We start from the raw sequence: 24567 nt of genomic DNA on the forward strand, positions 1-24567 counted from the left end.
GAGGCGAACTCGACGACGGCATCTCCCCGTGGCAGAAGAGGAACACCCGGCTTTACCCCGTCGCCCTCCTCGCCGAAGGAGGTGACGGAGACAGGGCAACCATGGCCAGGCAGGAGGCGGCACCTCATCGGCTGTCGAACCAGAGAGAGTCGACGACACCGGCACCCCTGCGGGGGACATGTCGGGCGTTATCCTCGCACCTGAGACAACGACGGGTGTCGCTTCCCTGCAACGTGCCAGCCCCAAGCGGACTGATAACGCCAGCACCCTCGCGAAGGACTTGTTGGGCGTTAGCCTCGTACCTGCGATAACGGTGCAGTCCGTCCCCGACGCGACTTCACCACCGTCCATCGACCAAAAGGTACCGTCTGTTTTCCACCCTGTTCCCTTTAGATTCAGTTTCGATCCACTAAGCGACCTCGCTTCGGTGAGCGCTTTCGCTAGGGCATATCCTGACCTTCCGGGGTACCATATGTGGTCCTCTTGGGATCGACTGACGACCGTCTCAACCTCCGGACCCGCGGGTTCCGAGGAAGAGGACGACCCCGACGTCAGTTGGGATTTCTCCAGACTCCGTGATCCCGGTGCCATGCGCGACTTCATGTCCGCATGTGACCACTGCCTCTCCGGCTTCTCTGATGATGGTCACAGCCTTGACGACGAGGGTTGCGACCCAACTCGCGAGTGCTACCACATCGATCAGGAGGATCACGATGGAGAAAACCACCTCGGTATGCCAGGAAGTGACGGCGCCCTTGCACCTGCGTCTCGCGTTGAGATCCCGTGGGAGCTAGCTGTGGTCCAAGTCCCTGCGGAGGTCAGGACACATAGCTCGAGCAACTCCGCGAGATGCAGGCCAAGCTCGACGAAGAAGCGGGGCGACTTGTGTAGCTCCGGCAAAACATCAAGCAGGAATGGGCAGGCCAGACACTCGTCGGAGGAGCGCACCATCGGGCCCAGGACGTCCAGTGCTGCATTGTTGACGATGCCAGGGCGATGTTGCCCCCGACCTTCAACGGGACCGGCCAGAGCCTAGATGCGGCAGCAATGTTGCTTCGGACGATGCCGGAGCCATCCACCACCGAGGGGCGACATATCCAGGGCAAGCTCAAGGGCCTCCTGGAAGACGCCGCTGTCCGACAAGCCAAGAGCTCTGCCTCCCGGAGGCGAGGAGACCCCTCGGAGCATCATGCAGCGCCCTCCTGACGCATGCGGGAGGCCTCGGTCCACACCGAGCGCACACGGGACGGGACGCCTGCAGCCCCGGATCGCCTCGGCGCCGAGCAACACCGCCGCCACCGTCGAGCCTGCCTCGAGGAGAAGGAGCGCTGAGGCTACCATCCTAGGCGTGGGGGACGCTACGATAGTGAGGAGGATTGAAGCCCCTCACCCGAGCCATCGGGTCCGCGAGTCTTCAGCCGGGCCATACGACGAGCGCCGTTCCCGGCCCGGTTCCGAGCCCCGACTACCATCACCAAGTACTCATGGGAGACAAGGCCAGAGCTGTGGCTTGCGGACTACCGGCTGGCATGCCAGTTAGGAGGGGCGGACGACGACAACCTCATCATCCGCAACCTCCCCCTTTTCCTCTCCGACGCTGCTCGAGCCTGGCTAGAGCATCTGCCTCCTACGCAGATCTCCGACTGGGACGACCTGGTCAAGGCTTTCGCTGGAAATTTCCAGGGTACGTACGTGCGCCCTGGGAACTCATGGGATCTCCGAAGCTGCCGCCAGCAGCTAGGGGAATCCCTGCGAGAGTACATCCGGAGGTTTTCGAAGCAGCGCACCGAGCTGCCCAACATCACTGACTCGGACGTCATCGGGGCATTCCTCGCTGGCACCACATGCCGAGACCTGGTGAGCAAGCTGGGGCGCAAGACTCCTACCAAGGCGAGCGAATTGATGGACATTGCCACCAAGTTCGCCTCTGGTCAGGAGGCAGTCGAAGCCATCTTACGGAAAGACAAGCAGCCTCAGGGAGGGCAGAAGGAAGACGCCTCCGAGGCGTCCGCCCAGCGTGGCGCGAAGAGGAAGGCCAAGAAGAAGGCGCAAGCGAAGCGCAACACCTTTGACATAGATCTCGTCGCCGCTGCCGAGCACAGGAACCCTCAGAAGCCTCCTGGAGGGGCCGACGCGTTCGACAAGATGCTCAAGGAGTCGTGCCCCTATCACTGGGGTCCCGTCAAGCACACCCTTAAGGAGTGTGACATGCTCCGACGCTACTTCAACAAGGCTGGACCCTCGGCAGAAGGTGGCAAAGACCAAGGCAATAACAAGGGGGCGACAGGGAAGAGGAGTTCTCGGAGGTCCACAACTGCTTCATGATCTACGGCGGGCAGGTAGCGAACGCCTCGGCTCGGCACCGCAAACAGGAGCGCCGGGAGGTCTGCTCGGTAAAGGTGGTAACGCCAGTCTACCTAGACTGGTCCAACAAGCCTATCACCTTTGACCAAGGCGACCACCTCGACTTCGTGCCGAGCCTAGGAAGGTACCCGCTCATCGTCGACCCGATCATCGGCAACGTTAGGCTCTCCAAGGTCCTCATGGATGGAGGCAGCAGCCTCTACATCATCTACGTAGAGACCCTGGAGCTCTTGGGGGTTGATCGGTCCGAGATCCAGGCTAGTGCAGCACCCTTCCACGGGATTGCACCCGGAAAGCGTATCCTGCCCCTCAGGCAGGTTGACTTTCTCGTCTGCTTCGGAACTCCCTACAACTTCCAAAAGGAAACCCTCACCTTCGAGGTAGTTGGGTTCTGAGGGACCTATCACGCGGTGCTGGGGAGACTGTGCTATGCCAAGTTCATGGCCATCCCCAACTACACCTACCTCAAGCTCAAGATGTCGGGCCCCAAGGGAGTCATCACCATCGGACCCACGTGCTGCCACGCTTACGAGTGCGACGTGGAATGCGTGGAGTATGCCGAGGCCCTCGCCGAGTCCGAAGCCCTCATCGCTGACATGGATTGCCTCTCCAAGGAGGCACTCGACACGAAGCGGCACGCCGGCAACTTCGAGCCGGCCGAGGCAGTCAAGTCCGTCTCTCTCGACCCCAGCAACGACGCCGGCAAGAAAGTCAGGATCGGCTCCGAGCTCGACCCCAAATAGGAAGCAGTGCTCGTCGACTTTCTCCGTGCAAACGCCGAAGTTTTTGCGTGGAGTCCCTCGGACTTGCCGGGCATACCGAGGGATGTCGCTGAGCACTCACTGGACATCCGAGCTGGAGCCCGACCCGTGAAGCAGCACCTGCGCCGTTTTGATGAAGAAAAGCGCAGAGCCATAGGCGAGGAGGTCCACAAGCTGATGGCTGCAGGGTTCATCAAAGAGGTATTCCATCCTGAATGGTTAGCCAACCCTGTGCTTGTAAAGAAAAAAGGTGGGAAATGGAGGATGTGCTTAGATTACACTGGTCTAAACAAAGCATGTCTAAAGGTTCCCTACCCTCTGCCTCGCATCAATCAAATTGTGGACTCCACTACTGGGTGCAAAACCCTATCCTTCCTCGATGCCTACTCAGGCTATCACCAAATCAAGATGGAAGAGTCCGACCAGCTCGCGACTTCTTTTATCACACCTTTTGGCATGTATTGTTATACTACAATGCCATTTGGCTTGAGGAATGCAGGTGCCACCTACCAGAGGTGCATGAACCATGTGTTTGGAGAACACATCGGCAGAACGGTCGAGGCTTACGTCGATGACATCGTCGTCAAAACAAGGAAAGCCTTCGACCTCCTCTCTGACCTTGAGGCAACATTCAGCTGCCTGAAAGCGAAGAGCGTAAAACTCAATCCTGAGAAATGTGTCTTCGGAGTCTCCCGAGGCATGCCCTTAGGGTTCATCGTCTCCGAACGAGGAATCGAAGCCAACCTGGAGAAAATCGCGGCCATCACCAACATGGGGCCCATCAAAGATTTGAAAGGAGTACAAAGGGTCATGGGATGCCTTGCGGCTCTGAGCCGCTTCATCTCGCGCCTCGGTGAGAAGGGATTTCCCTTGTACCGCCTCTTAAGGAAGGCCGAGCGCTTCACTTGGACCCCCGAGGCTGAGGAAACCCTCGGAAACTTAAAGGCACTCCTTACAAATGTGCCCATCTTGGTGCCCCCTGCTGCGGGAGAAGCCCTCTTGATCTACGTAGCCGCAACCACTCAGATGGTCAGCACCGCGATCGTAGTCGAGAGACAGGAAGAAGGGCATGCACTGCTCGTCTAGAGGCCAGTCTACTTCATCAGCGAAGTGCTATCCGAGACCGAAGTCCGCTACCCACAAATCCAGAAGCTGCTGTACACAGTGATTCTGACACGGTGGAAGCTGCGACACTACTTCGAGTCTCATCCGGTTACTGTGGTGTCATCTTTCCCCATGGGAGAAATCATCCAGAGCCGAGAGGCCTCGGGGAGGATAGCAAAATGGGAAGTGGAACTTATGGGCAAAACACTTTCGTTTGCCCCTCGGAAGGCCATAAAATCTCAAGTCTTGGCCGACTTCCTGGCTGAATGGACTGACACCCAGTTGCCGACGGCCCCAATACAGCCCGAACTTTGGACCATGTACTTCGACGGGTCGTTGATGAAAACAGGAGCAGGTGCTGGCTTGCTCTTCATCTCACCCCTCGGGAAACATGTGCGCTACGTACTGCGCCTCCACTTTCCGGCGTCAAACAACGTGGCCGAGTACGAGGCCTTGGTTAATGGCCTGCGCATCGCCGTCGAGCTAGGGGTTCGGTGCCTCGACGCTCATGGCGACTCGCAGCTCGTCATTGACCAGGTCATGAAGAACTCCCACTGCCGCGACCAAAAAATGGAGGCCTACTGCGACAAAGTTCAGCGTTTGGAAGACAAGTTCTACGGGCTGGAACTCAACCATGTTGCTCGACGGTACAACAAAACCGCAGATAAGCTGGCGAAAATAGCCTCAGGGCGAATGACAGTTCCCCCGGACGTCTTCTCCAAGGATATATATCAAGCATCTGTCAAACTCGACAACGCGCCCGAGCCCGAGGAGGCCTCGGCCCAGCCCGAGGTACCCTCGGCCGCCGAGGGTGAGGCCCTGCGTGTTGACGGGGAGCGGAATGGGGCCACACTGGTCCCGAACTAGTAGACCCCATACCTGGAATATCTCCTCCGAGGAGAGCTGCCCCTCGACAAAGCCGAAGCTCGGCGACTGGCTCGGCACGCCAAGTCGTTCGTTTTACTGGGTGATGAAAAGGAGCTGAACCACCGCAGCCCCTCGGGCATCCTCCAACGATGCATATCCATTGCCCAAGGACAAGAGCTATTACAAGAAATACACTCAGGGGCTTGTGGTCACCATGCAGCACCTCGAGTCCTCGTGGGAAACGCTTTCTGACAAGGGTTCTACTGGCCAACCGCGGTGGCCGACGCCACTAGGATTGTACGCTCCTGTCAAGGGTGTCAATTCTACGCAAGACAGACGCACCTGCCCGCTCAAACCCTACAGACAATACCTATCACTTGGCCTTTCGCTGTGTGGGGTCTGGACCTCGTCGATCCCTTGTAGAAGGCACCCGGGGGCTTCACGCACCAGCTGGTCACCATCGACAAATTCTCCAAGTGGATCGAGGTCCGACCCTTAACCAGCATCAGGTCCGAGCAGGCGGTGGCGTTCTTCACAAACACCATCCATCGCTTTGGGGTCCCAAACTCAATCATCACCGACAATGGCACGCAGTTCACTGGGAAAAGGTTCCTGGACTTCTGCAAGGACCACCACATCCGTGTGGACTGGGCCGTTGTAGCTCACCCAATGACAAATGGGCAGGTGAAGCGCACCAACGGTATGATTTTGCAGGGACTAAAGCCGAGGATCTACAACGACCTCAATAAATTCGGCAAGCGGTGGATAAAAGAGCTACCCTCGGTGGTTTGGAGTCTGAGGACGACGCCGAGCCGGGCCACGGGTTTCTCGCCGTTTTTCCTTGTCTATGGGGCCGAGGCCATCTTACCCACGGAATTGGAATACAGTTCCTCGAGGACAAAGGCTTACGACGACCAAAGCAACCAGACCAGCCGAGAGGATTCGTTGGACCAGCTGGAAGAGGCTCGGGACGTGGCCTTACTACACTCGGCGCGGTACCAGCAGTCTCTGCGACGCTACCACGCCCGAAGGGTTCGGCCCCGAGACTTCCAAGTGGGAGACTTGGTACTTCGGCTACGGCAAGACGCCCGAGGGCGCCACAAACTTACCCCTCCCTAGGAAGGGCCCTTGATCATCGCCAAGATTTTGAAGCCCGGGACATACAAGCTGGCCAACGATCAAGGCGAGGTCTACAGCAACGCTTGGAACATCAAACAACTACGTCACTTTTACCCTTAAAATGTTTCAAGTCATTCATGTATCTCGCTTTCTTTACATGCGTAATTAAAGTCTAACCATCAAGGAAGGATCAGTCTTGCCCCGGCAAAGCTCGATCCTCCCTCGGGGGCTAGAAGGGGGGAACCCGCTCTGCGTCAAAATTTTCCTCGAAAAAGTCTTTCGCCGGAACATCTTTCGTGCATTTCGACTGTATCGATATCAGAATCCTAAAGACGAGCAAGAGAGACCATAAGCGGCAAGGCCGACCGAGCCGAGGGACTCCTACGCCTCTGGGATACAGATACCTCACTCATCACCTTCCGCGAAAAGGTAGCTCACGCTCGGATAAGCGATTCTGCTACCAAACAAGTCCTAACGCTCGAAAACTTTTCTGCCAGAATGACTTTTTGTGCCTTTTCGACTGCGTCGCTAAATGAATCCTAAAAACGACGGGAGAACACGTAAGCGGCAAGGCCGACCGAGCCAAGGAACTCCTACGCCTCCGGGATACGGATACCTCACTCATCACCTTCCACGAAAAGTAACTCACGCTCGGATAAGCAATTCTGCTATCGAACAAGTCCTAACGCACGAAACAAGAGGAAAGAAAACGCAGCTTTATAATCCGACAATACTGTCTAGGCCTCAGCGGCCGCAAAGGACATACACATACTTAAAACCAACTGTTCCTGCAGGCTCAGACATCGGCAGGGGGAGGAACAACACGCTCGGTGTCATTTCCACCCTCGGCAGAATCCAGCCCGGCCTCGGGCAACGACACAGGCGGAAGGACCTCCACCTCGAAGGAGGAAGCCAGCGCCGCGCTTGGGCCCTCAACAACCGCATCAAGCCTCTGGACCTCGACTAAGGCAGCCTCCTCTTCGTCGGCGCCCCGCGGATTCTGCTGCGCACATGGCCACCCAAGGCCCGCAGGTGACTCTGGGGAGAGCTACCCGAGGGGACATCATCGAGACCAAAGGCCTGGCAGAAAGCCGAGATAGCCTCGGACATGGCCACGCGCTCGACCTCCTTCCGCTCAGCCGCCTTGGCAAGCGCCTTGCAGTTCTTGACGGACTCGTCAAGAGCCGTCTCGAACTCTGCAGACAGCAGGACAACATTCTTCAGACGCAAGGAGAAGAATGGAGACGAAAACAAAGTCTCAAAGTGGGGAAAACGCCCCTTCGGCCCGGACACCCTAGCTTGGGCGGACCAAGCAGACCCGACGGCCACGGCCAAACCCTCCGCAAGGGTCCTAGCCCGAGCGGTCGCCTTGGGGTCTAGAAAAGGGGGAGCACCCTCCACGCCGAAACTTTCCTCGAAAAAGTTTTTCCACCAAAACAACTTTCGTGCATCTCGACTATGTCAATGGCGGAGTCCCAAAAACGAGCGTCTGAGACCTTGAACGGCAAGGCCAACCGAGCCAAGGGACTCCTACGCCTCCGGGATACGGATACCTCACTCGTCACCTTCCAGGAAAGGCGGCTCACGCTCGGATAAGTGATTCTGCTACCGACGAACAAGTATTAATGCTCGAAACAAGAGGAAAGAAACACAGCTTTATACCCAAATGTTCAGGCCTCAGCAGCCACAAAGACGAGACGGTCCTTGATCGTCCTCTTGCTCCGTGCAGAGGCTCGGGGGCTGCTCTCGCACCAGGCTACGGCCAAACTATTGACCACGTCGACAAACCAGCTTGAAAACTTGGAGCCTGACCATGCACCCGGGTTGCGGCCAGGCCGCATGAAGGAACAACAAGGCTGACCGAGGCATCACAAAAAGGATTAAGACCTCAGAGGAGTCAAACCACTCCTCCGAGGCCTCGGGGCTACACCCGGTGGGTGAAGGGTCGGTCCCCTTACAAAAAATCCGGCAGAACCTCCAAGCGAGTACCTACACTCCCTTCGAGGCTCGGGGGCTACTATCAGGGACCGTAATTAGGGGTACCCCTAATGCACCTTAATTCGGTTGGAAAACATCTTCAGAACAAACCATAAACGACTGATAAAGTGCGGGCTTCGTCTATCAAGGGACGCGACCTCATCCGAGCCCAGCCTCGGGCATGGACAGTAGTCCCGGACGAATTCACGCCTCGTCCGAGGGTCCCCTCAGTCAGCAGACGCACCCTCGGCTCGCCCGAAGCATAGCTCGAGCAGACTTTGTCGTGCAGCTATGTCGGCGTTTCGACCCCGGGGGGTCCCTGGATCGACGAGTAAATTGTCGCTGCGTGTCCCAGCCCAGATGGGTCGGCGCGCGACGGAGCACAAGGGGGGAAAACCAGTGAGGGGAAACCGCGGCCTCGTGTTGTCCTGCGCCCAGGGCAGATGCGCTTGTAGTAGGGGGTTACAAGCATTCGCGAGGGAGAGAGAGAGGGCCTGAGACTACGCGTCAGCCCGTTCTTCCGCATGGCCACCCTCCCTTTCCGTACGAGGGCCCTAGACCTTCCTTTTATAGATGTAAGGAGAGGGTCCAGGTGTACAACGGGAGGGGTGTAGCAGTGTGCTAACGTGTCTAGTAGAGGGGAGCCAAAGCCCCATGTACATGCCGACGTGGCTGTCGGAGAGGTGTTGGAGCCCTATTCATGTAGCGTCGTGGCCGTCGGAGGAGCGCTTGAGCCCTATAGAAGTACAGCTGTCGGGGCTGTCGGATCCTTGCTGACGTATCCTTGCTTCCGTAGGGGGCTGAGAACCGCCATCGTCATGGAGCACGCGGGGTGCCATCATTACTTGTTTTACCGGGGGAAGCCAGATGGGACGCCGGTCTTGTTCCCCGTAGCCTGAGCTAGCTAGGGGTAGGGTAATGATGTACCCCCCCTGCGACGTGGTCGATCCGAGCCTAAGGTCGGGCGAGGCGGTGGCTCCTCCGAGGTCGAGGCTGAGTCCGGGCCCGGGGGTCGGGCGAGGCGGAGACCGTCGTCCGAGGTCGGGGTTGAGTCCTAGCCCGGGGGTCGGGCGAGGCGGAGACCATCGTCCGAGGTGAGGTCGAGTCTGAGCCCTGGGGTCGGGCGAGGCGGAGACTGTCTTCTGGAGGTGAGGTCGAGTTCGAGCCCGGGGGTCGGGCGAGGCGGAGACCGTCATCCGAGGCGAGGTCGAGTCCGAGCCCTAGGGTCGGGCGAGGCGGAGACTGTCTTCTGGAGGCGAGGTCGAGTCCGAGCCCTGGAGTCGGGCTAGGCGGAGACTGTCTTTCGGAGGCGAGGTCGAGTCCGAGCCCTGGGGTCGGGAGAGGCGGAGACTGTCTTCCGGAGGCGAGGTCGAGTCCGAGCCCTGGGGTCGGGCGAGGCGGAGACTGTCTTCCGGAGGCGAGGTCGAGTCTGAGCCCTGGGGTCGGGCGAGGCGGAGACCGTCGTCCGAGGTGAGGTGGAGTCCGAGCCCTGGGGTCGGGCGAGGCGGAGACTGTCTTTCGGAGGCGAGGTCGAGTCCGAGCCCGAGGGTCGGGCGAGGCGGAGACTGTCGTCCGAGGCGAGGTCGAGTCCGAGCCCTGGGGTCGGGTGAGGCGGAGACTGTCGCCCGAGGCTAGACTTGGCTGCTGTCAGCCTCACCCTGGCAGGTGGCACAGCAGTCGGAGCAGCACAGGCGGCGCTGTTTTCCTGTCAGGTCAGTCAGTGGAGGGGCAAAGTGACTGCGGTCACTTCGGCCTTGTCGACTGGAGAGCGTGCGTCAGGATAAGGTGTCAGGCGATCCTTGCATTAAATGCTCCTGCGATACGGTCGGTTGGCGTGGCGATCTGGCCAAGGTTGCTTCTCCGTGAAGCCGTCCCGAGCTGGGCCTCGTGCGAGTCGAAGGTGCGCCTGTTGCTTGAGGAGACCCTCGGGCGAGGCATGAATCTGCCTTGGTCTACCGTTCCTGCCCGAGGCTGGGCTCGGGTGAGGCGAGATCGTGTCCCTTGAGTGGATGGAGCCTTGACCTGAATTGCGCCCATCAGGCCTTTGCAGCTTTGTGCTGATGGGGGTTACCAGCTGAGATTAGGAGTCTTGGGGGTACCCCTAATTACGGTCCCCGACAGTAGCCCCCAAGCCTCAAAGGGAGTGTGGGTACTCGCTTGGAGGCTTTGTCGCACTTTTTTGCAAGGGGACAGGCCTTTCTCGGTTGCATTTTGTTCCGGTGGGTGCGCGCGAGCGCACCCGCCGGGTGTAGCCCTCGAGGCCTTGGAGGAGTGGTTTGACTCCTTCGAGGTCTTAATGCCTTTCGTGATGCCTCGGTCGGTCTGGTCGTTCCCTCATGCGAACTGGTCGTTGCCCGGGTGCATAGTCAGGTTCCGAGTTCTCGGGCTGGTATGTTGACGCTGTCAACGGGTTGGCCGAAGCCAGGTTTGCGAGAGTAGCCCCCGAGCCTCTGCACAGGGCGAGAGGACGGTCAAGGACTGACTCGGCTTTTTTCATACGCCCCTTCGTCCCCTTTCCGCAAGGAGGAGGGAGGGAAAGCGCCATGTTGCCCTCGGAGGGCGCCGAACATGGTGTCTCCGGTGAGTTGCTAATGGGTGATCCGAGTGGACGCCCGTGCCCCGTTCGATAAGGGTCGGCTAGTGGCCCAGAGGCGCGCTCCAAAAGTACCTGTAGGTGATTTGCCGGACCCGGTCCCGTTCGATAGGGTCCGAGGGCTCGATGCCTCCCTCTGATGGGATTCTGTTACAGAATCACTCCTGCTGGTCTCAGAAATGTCCTAGGGTACCTCGAGAGCGTAGCCCGAGCCTTGGTTATGTATCGAACGTACCCAGAGTCATCCCTCACTCTGCGTGTTCTGGGGCGGCTGTCGAACCCTTCGAGAGGCCAGCCTGCGAACCCCTGATCAGTAGTGGGCACGAAGCCTGAGTGGCCTGAGGTGGCTGTTGAACCCTTTCGAGGGGCCAGCCTTCGAACCTCTGACTAGTAGTGGGTGCGGAGCCCGAGTGCTCTGAGGTGACTATCGAACCCTTTCGGGGGGCCAGCCTTCGAACCTCTGATCAGTAGGAGGGCTCGGGGCCCGCTTCCTTCACGGAAAAGGATCCCTTTCGGAGTATCCCCTTTCCTGGTCCCTGTTAGCAAGAGAGAGAAAGGGGAAGCGAAAAAGGATATGAAATTGAACGTCGTGGCGTACCTTTTTCGACACGGTCATTATGGCGGAGGTGAAGCGTCGCCCGCTTCGCCTGCCAAAGGTGTCGCCTGCCCTTCCGCAGAGTTAATGCGACAGGACGAGTGGTTCGCGGGGTAGTCATTGTGCATGTGTGAGCCGTTCGAGCACGGGCGCGTCGTCTTCTCGCCGTGGGAGAGGGCTCTCTCGCTGTTCCAGGAGAGGACGTGAGCCTGCAGACGATTTGACTGCCGCTTCCGCTCGCCTGCTGCCGCCATTACCGTCGGCCCAATTCTGGCCATATCGACCGTCGCGCCTTCTCCCGTGGCTGACTGGCCCATGATCGGCGTGCTTGGTTGGCACTGCTGGGCCGTGCACAGGGTTGCCTCGAGTCGCGGCACCGATTCCACGGTCGAGGATGCGCGGCACTGGCGCAAGTGGCGATGCAGTTTCTCGCACGTAGTAACCGGCGCGCCAGTTACATGATGTGTGGGCCTGGGCCTCCATGCTGGACGCGTCGAAGTCGAAAGGGTGCGCCCCCTTGGTGCAGTTGTATGCCGTCTACATGGCGGTCCGCCCTTTCACCCGCTGTTTTGGGCGAAGACGGAGGAATGCTTGTAACCGCTGGGCGGTCATACGCTCCGCGCGCGGCGGTTTGGCTTCTTCTGTCCAGGGCCAGCTTGCATGTCGTGTGGGGCCCAACCCACGTGTCGTAGGGGGAGGACCTTAGAGCGTGTTGGTGAAGACTCAGTCCGCGACGGCTGAGGATATGTTCATTGCGGCTGTCGGGGCCTAAACATCTGTGTATTTGGGTGTAAAGCCATGTTTCTTCCCCATTTCGAGCACCAGGACTCGCCTGTCGGCTAGCTGGACCGCTTAACCAAGTGTGAGTTGCCCTGTGCGGAAGGTGACGAGTGAGGTATCCGTATCCCGGAGGCGTAGGAGTCCCTCGGCTCGGTCGGCCTTGCCGCTCAAGGCTTCTCTTGCTCAGTGAAGGAACCCTCGGCTGCTCTGCGATGAGCCGAAGCCGGAGGCAGCGGTGTCAGCATGGACAGAGGCGGAGTTGGCTGGAGAAGAAACTTCGTCGGCCCAGGAGTAGGGGACTTCCTAGGCCGAGGAGGCGTTGCAGTGGCGGCTGGGACCTAGCTAGGTCGTCCACTGGCGGGACCAACCCTAGAGTCGGGCTGCCGAGGCCATGAGCCGGGCTGGTGTCCTCGGGGAACAGTTGGCTGAGGCTATGGAGCGGCCGGTCCGGTCGTCTGCTTGGGCCAGGTTCCTGGAGGAGACCCTGGCGGCGATGGCCCAGGCGCGGTGCTGACATCTTCCTTCGAGGTGGAGATCCTCCGATCGTGTTGCTGTCCGAGGCCAGGTCGGATTCCGCCGAAGGTGGAGTCAATGCCGAGGGTGCTGGTGCTCCCCCCTACTGACGTCTGAACCTGTAGGAACAGTTTGTCTGTAGTGTGCGTATGTTTTTTGCGACCGCCAAGGCCCAAACATATCGTCGTCGTGTTGTAAAGCTACATTTCTTTTCCCCTTGTTTCGAGTATCAGGACTTGTTCGTCGGTAGCAGAATCGTTTATCCGAGCGAGAGTTACTTTTCACGGAAGGTGATGAGTGAGGTATCCGTATCCCGGAGGCGTAGGAGTACCTCGGCTCGGTTGGCCTTGACGCTTACGTGTACTCCGTCGTTTTTAGGATTCCACTATCGAAGTAGTCGAAAAGCACGAAAGATGTTCTGGCAGAAAGACTTTTTCCGAGGAAAATTTTAACGCAGAGGGGGTTCCCCCCTTCTAGCCCCTGAGGGAGGGTCAGGTTTTGCCGAGGCAAGGTTGACCCTTCCTTGATGGTTAGACCTTATTTGCGTAAGTGAACGAGGTATATGAATGACTTGAAAACATCTTAAGGGTAGAAGCGACGTAGCTGTCGGATGTTCCAAGCGTTGTTGTAGACCTCACCTTGATTGTTGGCCAGCTTGTATGTCCCAGGCTTCAGAATCTTGGCGATGATGAACGGCCCTTCCTAGGGAGGCATGAGCTTATGGCGCCCTCGGGCGTCTTATCGTAGCTGAAGCACCAAGTCACCCACCTGGAGGTCTCGGGACTGAACCCCTCGGGCGTGGTAGCGTCGTAGGGACTGCTGATACCGCGACGAGTGTAGCAAGGCCATGTCCCGAGCCTCTTCTAGCTGGTCCAGTGAGTCTTCTCGGCTGGTCCGGTTGCTCCGTTCGTCGTACGCTCTTGTCCTTGAGGAACCGTATTCTAAGTCTGTGGGCAAGATAGCCTCGGCCCCCATAGACTAGAAAAAACGGCGTGAAACCCGTGGCTCGGCGAGATATTGCAGGTATGGGGTCTGCCAGTTTCGATTAGGCATGACCCCATTCCGCTCTTCCTCAACGCGCAGTGCCTCACCCTCGGGGGCCGAGGCTGCCTCGGGCTGAGCCGAGGGCGTCTCGGGCAGAGCCGAGGCCTTCTCGGGCTCGGGCGTGTCGTTGGTCTTGACGGAGGGTTGATGTAGGTCTCGGGAGAAGACGTCCGGAGGAACCGTTGTCCGCCCCGAGGCTATCTTAGCCAGCTCGTCTGCGGTCTTGTTGTATTGTCGAGCGACGTGGTTGAGCTCGAGCCCGTAGAACTTTTCCTCCAGGCGCCGAACCTCGTCGCAGTAGGCTTCCATCTTCGGGTCGCGGCAATGGGAGTTCTTCATGACTTGGTCGATGACAAGCTGCGAGTCGCCACGAGTGTCGAGGCGCCGGACCCCTAGCTCGATGGCGATGTGCAACCCGTTAACCAGAGCCTCGTACTCGGCCACGTTGTTGGATGCCGGGAAATGGAGGCGCAGCACGTAGCGGAGGTGCTTCCCGAGGGGTGAGATGAAGAGCAGGCCCGCGCCCGCTCCTGTTTTCATCAGCGACCCATCGAAATACATGGTCCAGAGTTCCGGTTGGATCAGAGCTGTTGGAAGATGGGTGCCGACCCATTCAGCCACAAAGTCCGCCAAGACTTGGGACTTGATGGCCTTCCGAGGGGCGAACGAGATTGTCTCGCCCATGATCTCCACTGCCCACTTTGCAACCCTACCCAAGGCCTCTCGGCACTGGATGATCTCCCCCAGGGGAAGGATGACACCACAGTCACCGGATGAGACTCGAAGTAGTGTCGCAACTTTCGCCGCGTCAGAATTACCGCGTACAGTAGCTTCTGAATTTGCGGGTAGTGGATTTTAGTTTCGGATAGTACCTCACTAATGAAGTAGAGCGGCCTCTGGACGAGCAATGCGTGCCCTTCTTCTCGTCTCTCGACCACGATCGCGGCGCTGACCACCTGAGTGGTAGCGGCGACGTAGATCAAGAGGGCTTCTCCGGCAGCGGGGGGCACCAGGATGGGCGCGCTTGTAAGGAGCGCCTTCAAGTTCCTGAGGGCTTCCTCGGCCTCGGGGGTCCAAGTGAAGCGCTCGGTCTTCCTCAGGAGGCGGTACAGGGGTAGGCCTCTTTCGCCGAGGCGCGAGATGAAGCGGCTCAGAGCTGCAAGGCATCCCATGACCCTCTGTACTCCTTTCAAGTCCTTGATAGGCCCCATGTTGGTGATGGCCGCGATTTTCTCCGGGTTGGCCTCGATGCCCCAATCGGAGACGATGAACCCCAGTAGCATGCCTTGGGGGACTCCGAAGACACACTTCTCAGGATTGAGTTTTACGCCTTTTGCCTTGAGACACTCGAATGTCGTTTCAAGGTCAGAGAGGAGGTCGGAGGCTTTCCTCGTCTTGACTACGATGTCATCGACGTAAGCCTCGACCGTTCGACCAATGTGCTGTCCGAACACGTGGTTCATGCACCTTTGGTATGTCGCACCCGCATTCCTCAAACCAAATGGCATAGTAATGTAGCAGTACATGCCAAAAGGTGTGATGAAAGAAGTCACGAGCTGGTCGAATTCTTTCATCCTGATTTGGTGATACCCTGAGTAGGCATCGAGGAACGACAGGGTTTCGCACCCAGCAGTGGAATCCACGATTTGATCGATGCGAGGCAGGGGGTAGGGAACTTTCGGACATGCTTTGTTTAGACTAGTGTAGTCTACACACATCCACCATTTCCCACCTTTCTTTTTCACAAGCACAGGGTTGGCAAGCCATTTGGGAAGGAATACCTCTTTGATGAACCCGGCAGCCATCAGCTTGTGGATCTCCTCGCCTATGGCTCTGCGCTTTTCTTCGTCGAATCGGCGCAGAGGCTGCTTCACGGGTCAGGCTCCAGCTCGGATATCCAGTGAGTGCTTGGCGACATCCCTCGGTATGCCTGGCATGTACGAGGGACTCCACGCAAAAACCTCAGCGTTTGCGCGGAGAAAGTCGACGAGCACTGCTTCCTATTTGGGGTCGAGCTTGGAGCTGATCCTGATCTGCTTGGAGGTGTCATTGCTGGGGTCGAGAGGGACGGACTTAACCGCCTCTGCTGGTTCGAAGTTGCCGGTGTGGCGCTTCGCATCTGGCACCTCCTTGGGGAGGCTCTCCAGGTCGGCGATGAGGGCCTCGGATTCAGCGAGGGCCTCGGCGTACTCCATGCACTCCACGTCGCATTCGTACGCATGTCGGTACGTGGGGCCGACGGTGATGACCCCGTTGGGGCCCGGCATCTTGAGCTTGAGGTAGGTGTAGTTGGGGACGACCATGAACTTGGCGTAGCATGGTCTCCCTAGCACTGCGTGGTAGGTTCCTTGGAACCTGACCACCTCGAACGTGAGGGTTTTCTTTCGGAAGTTGGAGGGAGTCCCGAAGCAGACGGGCAGATCGAGTTGTCCAAGGGGCTGGACGTGCTTCCCGGGAATGATCCCGTGAAAGGGCACCGCACCGGCCCGGATCGAGGACAGATCGATCTGCAGGAGCCCGAGGGTGTCGGCATAGATGATGTTGAGGCTGCTGCCTCCGTCCATGAGGACCTTGGTAAGCCTGATGTTGCCGATGATAGGATCAACAACGAGCGGGTACTTCCCCGGGCTCGGCACGCGGTCGGGGTGGTTGCCTTGGTCGAAGGTGATGGGCTTGTCGGACCAGTCTAGGTAGACTGGCGCTGCCACCTTCACCGAGCAGACCTCCCGGCGCTCTTGCTTGCGGTGCCGAGCCGAGGCGTTCGCCACTCGCCCACCGTAGATCATAAAGCAGTTGTGGACCTCGGGGAACTCCTCTGCCTTGTGACCCTCCTTCTTGTCGTTGTCGAGGGCCCTGCCACCTTCCGCCGGAGGCCCGGCCTTGTGGAAGTAGCGCCGAAGCATGATGCACTCCTCAAGGGTGTGCTTGACGGGACCCTGATGATAGGGGCACGACTCCTTGAGCATCTTGTCGAACAGGTTGGCGCCTCCGGGAGGATTTCGAGGGTTCTTGTCCTCGGCGGCGGCGACAAGGTCTGCGTCGGTGGCGTCGCGTTTCGCTTGCGACTTCTTCTTGCCCTTCTTCTTCGTGCGGCGCTGAGCGGACGCCTTGGGGATGTCTTCCGGTTGGCGCCCCTGAGGCTGCTTGTCCTTCCGGAAGATGGCTTCGACTGCCCCCTGACCAGAGGCGAACTTGGTGGCGATGTCCATCAGCTCGCTCGCCCTGGTGGGAGTCTTGCGACCCAGCTTGCTCACCAGGTCGCGACAAGTGGTGCCGGCGAGGAACGCGCCGATGACATCCGAGTCGGTGATGTTGGGCAGCTCGGTGCGCTGCTTCGAAAATCACCGGATGTAGTCCCGCAGGGATTCTCCCAGTTGCTGGCGGCAGCTTCGGAGATCCCAGGAGTTCCCAGGGCGCACGTATGTGCCCTGGAAGTTGCCGGCGAAGGCTTTAACCAGGTCATCCCAGTTGGAGATCTGCGCAGGAGGCAGATGCTCCAGCCAGGCTCGGGTGGCATCGGAGAGGAACAGGGGGAGGTTGCGGATGATGAGGTTGTCATTTTCTGTTCCACCCAGCTGGCAGGCTAGCCGATAGTCCGCGAGCCACAGTTCCGACCTCGTCTCCCCCGAGTACTTAGTGATGGTAGTCGGGATTCGGAACTGGGTCGGGAACGGCGCCCGTTGTATGGCCCGGCTGAAAGCTTGCGGACCGGGTGGTTCGGGTGAAGGGCTCCAATCCTCCTCGCTGCCGTAGCGTCCCCCATGCCTGGGGTGGTAGCCTCGGCGCACCTTCTCGTCGAGGCAGGCTCGACGGTCGCGGTGGTGGTGCTCGTTGCCGAGGCGACCCGGGGCCGCAGGCGCTGTGTCCCACGTGCGCCCGGTGTGTACCGAGGCTTCCCGCATGAATCAGGAAGTCGCGGCGCGATGCTCCGGTGGGTATCCCTGCCTTCGGGAGGCAGAGCTTTCGGCCCGTCGGACCGCGGCATCCTCCAGGAGATTCTTGAGCTCTCCCTGGATACGTTGCCCCTCGGTGGTGGATGGTTCCGACATCGCTTGGAGTAGTATTGCTGCTGCAGCCAAGTTCTGGCCGACCCCACTGGAAGCGGGGGGCAGCCTTGCCCTAGCATTATCGGCAATGCGGTGCTGGACATCCTGGGGCAGATGACGCGCTTCTCTGGCCAGTGCTTGGCCTGCCCGCTCTTGCCCGATGTTCTGCCGGAGCTGCACAAGTTGTCCTGCTTCCTCGTCGAGCCTGGCCTGCATCTCGCGGATTTGCTCGAGCTGTGCGTCCTGACCCCCCCCCCCCCCCCCCCCCCGCAGGGACTGGGACCACAGCTAGCTCCCGAAGGATGTCAACGCGAGGCGTAGGCCTAGGGGGATCACCGTCCTCCGGCATACCAAGGTGGTTGCCTTCGTCGAGACCCCCTAGATCGACGTGGAAACATTCGTGACTTGGGCCACAGTCCTCGTCACCGAGGCTGTGGCTATCATCGGAGCAATTGGAGAGGCAGTAGTCACATGCGGTCATGAAGTCCCGCATGGCACTAGGGTTATCGAGCCCGGAGAAATCCCAACCACAGTCGGGCTCGTCGTCTTCCTCAGAACCCGGGGGCCCGTAGGTCGAGACGGCCATCAATCGGTCCCAGGTTGACCACATATGATACCCCGGAAGGTTCGGATATGCCTTTATGAAAGCGTCCATCGAAGCGGGATCGCTTGGTGGGTCGAAGCTGAATCTAAAAGGCACAGGATGGGAAACGGACGATACCTCTTGATCGACGGATGGTGACGAAGTCACGTCGGGGACGGACTGCACCGTTATCTCAGGTACGAGGCTAAAGCCCAGCAAGTCCTTCACGAGCGTGCTGGCGTCGTCCGTCTGCTTGGGGTTGGCGTGTTGCGGGGAAATGACGCTCATCTTCGTCTCAGACGCAAGGTCAACGCCCGATGTGTCCCCCGCTGGGGCGCCTGCACCGTCGACTCGCTCGACAGCCGACGAGGCGCCGCCTCCTGCTTGGCCATGGTTGCCCCGCCTCCTCCTCCATCGACGGGGAAGGTGACGGGACAGACTCGGATGCTGTTCTTCCGCCACACGGGGAAGACATCATCAATTCCGCCGTCGGCGGGCGGGCTGACGGCCGCCATTGTCGTTGTCGCGCGGCGGAGGAAGGAGTATCATGTTGTAGCTGCCATCGAGGGACATGAACTCGAGACTCCCAAAACGGAGCTTCGTCCCGGGTTGGAGAGGTTGCTGGAGACTCCCCATCTGGAGCTTGACAGGAAGCTGTTCGTCAACACGCAGCAGTCCCCTACCTGGCGCGCCAACTGTCGGCGTTTCGACCTCGGGGGGTCCCTGGACCGACGAGTAAATTGTCGTTGCGTGTCCCAGCCCAGATGGGTCGGCGCGAAACGGAGCACAAGGGGGGAAAACCAGTGAGGGGAAATCACGGCCTCATGTTGTCTTGCGCCCAGGGCGGATGTGCTTGCAGTAGGGGGTTACAAGCGTTCGCGATGGAGAGAGAGAGGGCATGAGACTGCGCGTCAGCCCGTTCTCCCGCGCGGCCACCCTCCCTTTCCGTACGAGGGCCCTAAACCTTCCTTTTATAGACGTAAGGAGATGGTCCAGGTGTACAACGGGGGGTGTAGCAGTGTGCTAACGTGTCTAGCAGAGGGGAGCCAGAGCCCCATGTACATGCCGACGTGGCTGTCGGAGAGGTGTTGGAGCCCTGTTCATGTGGCGTCGTGGCCATCGGAGGAGCGCTTGAGCCCTGTAGAAGTACAACTGTCGGGGCTGTCGGATCCTTGCTGACGTATCCTTGCTTCCGTAGGGGGCTGAGAACCGCCGTCGTCATGGAGCACGCGGGGTGCCATCATTACTTGTTTTACTGGGGCAAGCCAGATGGGACGCCGGTCTTGTTCCCCGTAGCCTGAGCTAGCTAGGGGTAGGGTAATGATGTACCCCCCTGTGACGTGGTCGATCCGAGCCCAAGGTCGAGCGAGGCGGTGGCTCCTCCGAGGTCGAGGCTGAGTCCGGGCCCGGGGGTCGGGCGAGGCGGAGACCGTCGTCCGAGGTTGGGGTTGAGTCCGAGCCCGGGGGTCGGGCGAGGCGGAGACCGTCGTCCGAGGCGAGGTCGAGTCTGAGCCCTGGGGTCGGGCGAGGCGGAGACTGTCTTCCGGAGGCGAGGTCGAGTCCGAGCCCGGGGGTCGGGCGAGGCGGAGACCGTCGTCTGAGCCGAGGTCGAGTCCGAGCCCTGGGGTCAGGTGAGGCGGATACTGTCTTCTGGAGGCGAGGTCGAGTCCGAGCCCTGGGGTTGGGCGAGGCGGAGACTGTCTTCCGGAGGCGAGGTCGAGTCCGAGCCCTGGGGTCGGGCGAGGCGGAGACTGTCTTTCGGAGGCGAGGTCGAGTCCGAGCCCTGGGGTCGGGCGAGACGGAGACTGTCTTCCGGAGGCGAGGTCGAGTCCGAGCCCTAGGGTCGGGCGAGGCGGAGATTCCTATGGCGCCTGAGGCTGGACTTGGCTGCTGTCAGCCTCACCCTGGCAGGTGGCACGGCAGTCGGAGCAGCGCAGGCGGCGCTGTTTTCCTGTCAGGTCAGTCAGTGGAGGGGCGAAGTGACTGCGGTCACTTCGGCCTTGTCGACTGGAGAGCGTGCGTCAGGATAAGGTGTCAGGCGATCCTTGCATTGAATGCTCCTGCGATACGGTCGGTTGGCGTGGCGATCTGGCCAAGGTTGCTTCTTCGCGAAGCCTTCCCGAGCTAGGCCTCGGGCGAGTCGAAGGTGCGCCCGTTGCTTGAGGAGACCCTCGGGCGAGGCGTGAATCTGCCTTGGTCTACCGTTCCTGCCCGAGGCTGGGCTCGGGTGAGCCGAGATCGTGTCCCTTGAGTGGATGGAGCCTTGACCTGAATTGCGCCCATCAGGCCTTTGCAGCGTTGTGCTGATGGGGGTTACCAGCTGAGATTAGGAGTCTTGGGGGTACCCCTAATTACAGTCCCCGACAAGCGACCTCGTCCGAATCGCCTTACCAACCGACCGTATCGCATGCGCATTTAATGCGGGGATCGCTTGACACCTTATCCTGACACGCGTGCCTCAGTCGGCAAAGTCAAAGTGACCGCAATCACTTCGCCCCCTTTACTGACCATTCTGACAGGAAAACAGCGCTGTTCACCCCGCTTCGGCAACTGTGCCAGCCACCAGGGAAAGGCTGACAACGGCAAGTCACGACCTCCCTCGAGTTTGGCCTCGGGCGCAACAGGGAGCTCCGCCTCGCCCGACCCCAACCTCGGCCTCAGCTTCGGCCTCAGGAGAGGGTCTCTGCCTCGATTGACCCCGACCTCGGCCTCAGCTTCGGCCTCGGGAGAAGGACTTCGCCTCGCCCGACCCCAGGCCTCGGCCTCAGCCTCGGCCTCGGGAGAAGGACTCTGCCTCGCCCGACCTCAGCCTCGGCCTCGGAGGAGTCGCCGCCTTGCCCGACTGCGGCCTCGTATCAGCTACGCTACTAGGGATCCATCATTACCCTACCCATAGCTAGCCGCCTCAGGCTATGAAGGAACAAGACCGGTGTCCCGTCTAAGTTACCCTGGTAACAGGTAATGATGGTTCCCCGTGTGCGCCCATGACGTCGGCTGCTCCCAACCCCCTACGGAAGCAAGGAAATGTCAGCAGGATCCATGCCGCAACATCAGCCATGCTTCTACAGGGCTCAAGGCACTTCTCCGACGGCCACGTTATTACCTCTACAGGGCTCAAGGCACTCCTCCGACGGCCACGTCGGTACATCTACAGGGCTCAAGGCGCTCCCCCGACGGCCACGTTATTATCTGTACAGGGCTCAGGGCACTTTCCTGCCAGCCACGTTAGCTCCAAGCTACACCCCTATTGTACAGCTGGGCATCTCCTTGTGTCTATAAAAGGGGTGTCTAGGGCCCCACGAGGTGGAGGACGGGAAAAAAAGGGACGGGAGGGGAGACGAACGTGCAACGTACGAACACACGGACGCACGGCGCTGACGAGCGAAGGCAGCCAGGGTAGGAGAGACACGGTACAGGCAGCCTCAGATGGCTCGCCTCGAGGCCGAACCCTCTCCTTCTCTCTCTCGCTCTCGCTCTCCCTCTCCCGCAACGCTTGTAACCCCTACTGCAAGCGCCCCCTGGTGCAGGATAATATAAGCCTCATCTCATCGTTTGGGTTCCATCTTGCATCGGCCTATCTGGACAGGGGCATGCGGCACTAAAATTTACTAGTCGGTCCGGCTGAGGGCCCCCGGGTCCGAAACACCGACAACGGTGTTGTACACTTGTGATCTATGGCGCGGTTGGTGCTGGTCGACTGCGTCTGGCTGCTCGGCTACTGGCGTGGCCTCCCCCTCCCACTGTGGCCTCCTCCCTCCCTATCGGTGTGCTACTGACGTCTAATAGATGGAGAGGTTTAACGTCGTAGATGTAAGTCTGGAGCCGAACTATTCGAACCACATAGAACGTGTTTTTTGGGTAATATTTAGAGAGATCTTGGTGAATGATCCTTGTTTGTATCTAAGTTAATGTTAGGGATGTCCCAATCTAAAGGTATTGAAAGCTAATAAATTAGAAGCTGTTGGAGATGTTCTAAAGCTTCCCTTATTAATATATCTAACTCGCCCATATATACTCTTGTTGCACTTATTTGATCATATTCTTTGTAACTAAACTTTGTTACTTCTTTCTTGACTGAATATGTTATGTGTTCGAATGTTGTGCAACATTTTTAACTCCTCATGCTAACTGCTACCTTTCTTTAATCTCTCAGCTATTATTTGTAGAATGACTTTTCTTTAGCTATTTTCTAGATATGCATAATCTTTACTTGCATGATTTGGATGCACTATTTAATGTGGTTTTATGATTTTCGCCCAGTTTGTAATAAGCATTACAGGCTTTTATTTGATAATAAATAATGTTCTTGATTTGCATGGAAAACCTTTGAGAATGACTCCGTAATATCTTACCATGTTATCGATGTTGAAAAAATTCTGTTCGAAAGGAAAGGTCGTAATGATGCACATGTGCACTAAAAGAAGGTAACTCTGTGACTATGAGCATCAAACCATTTTGAGTAACTAGGAGCCTATGACCCTTACTAGTTTCTTCTCCGATAATAGATAGAATTATCAATAGATATCTAGTAGCTATCGACAAAGGAAAGAAAACACTACTTCGGTCTTCAGCTAGTAATTGTTAGACTACTATATAGAGTTATGTTAGGGTTTTCCTGTATTTACCTAATTACTTCTATTATAATAGACTTGTCCTATCTAACTCTCCTATATAATATACTCCTAACTCTGATTTGGAGTTTTATATATGTTGTAATATTAGAGAAATAAGTGACATGCTTCCTTCATATTTAAATAAATTAAATATTCTAATTCTGAATAAAACAAGCATATAACTCAGACAAATGCCATATATAATTATTGCAGCAATGAACAGTAGCAATTCTAGAACATGTAAACATGTAAAATAGCATCTCAGGTCCATTTTATAATTAAACATGGCTTGCAGATGAAGAAGGCAGATTAAACAAATAAACATGATTGTTTATCTTAAAGTATTGCTCTCAAAATAGCGGGTTGCTGTAATAAACAGCCCTCCAACGCTAATAGGTGATCAGAGATCCTCGACTAACGTGACAGCCCTATCTTACCAAATCAGGGTTTTAGATCAGATGTAATATGCCTAATAATCAAATCTAAATACTAATACTAAGGAGTTGTGTACTAAATAAAATAACAGAATTTAACACAGGTAAACAGCCTTAACAAAGAGAGATTTAATTAGGCACAAATAATATCAATGCTGAAAATGATAATACACTAAAACCCAGACTGTCACGTTGTCTCACTACACCGCTATCATCATCGAGCACACAAATCCGCCCACAACAGTGCGATCACACCCAAGTATTTAATACTAGCAGATTGCACAAAATTAAACAGTAAATAAAGTGAGACAACGAATAACTCACAGCACGTAGATTGTCTACGTGGGAAGACCAGCTCAGCGAACACAAGGTTCTGTCCCAGAAAACCAATTCCGCCGCCCACGTCCGGGCCTGCACGGCGGGAGGTTGACGGAGATACTAGAGCCGCTGCCGGAGCCGAGGGTGACGTCCACGACACCAGCCCGAGAAGAGGAACACTGCGCAGTAGGGAGCCCAAGCACCAGGCCACGGTGGACAGAGACCAGACAAAGTGCACGGCACCACACAGGTACCCAAGCACAGCAACAGAGAGGAACACTGTACACAATCAAGCACAGTGCCACCTCCAGATCCAATAGAGAGGGTGAAGTCCTCCACACTGCAGCAGCCACAGCACAACCAGCGATGGCGGCGGCAACCAGATCAACGAGCAGGAAGAGAAATGGTGGAGCAATGAGTCTTACAGTCCGATCCGGAAGGGAGAGAGTGCCCAGCCTTTAAGGAGCCGACCTCTAGGTGGTTGCGCAGAGGGCGGCATGGTTCTCGACGAGAGCCTAACCGCTCAGCCCTAAGCGCCGCCACCAGCCCCCGCGGCCTCCGCCTGCTCGCTCGGGTGCCCGTTCAGCCTCTAACGCAGAGAAGAGAACGTGCCTTCCTATCTTCCAGCCGGCTGGGTGGGCTGCTCGGCCTTTGGGCCTTGTAGCGGCCTAGCCTGGCTGGCCATTTTTTTTAAAGTGAAAATCACAAAATCAGACAGCAATCCCCACCATTTTCACTCTTATTTTCTGATCAATGTCATTGAGCTCCCGTACTGTTTATATACTACTTTTCGGCAGAGGTACTTGTTAGGTTTGAACCAAAGCCTATCCCAGTGTACTCCAACCCTGCACGAGTA

Source organism: Zea mays, chromosome 3 (assembly GCF_902167145.1).
Source record: "Zea mays cultivar B73 chromosome 3, Zm-B73-REFERENCE-NAM-5.0, whole genome shotgun sequence".
NCBI classification, from domain to species: Eukaryota; Viridiplantae; Streptophyta; class Magnoliopsida; order Poales; family Poaceae; genus Zea; species Zea mays.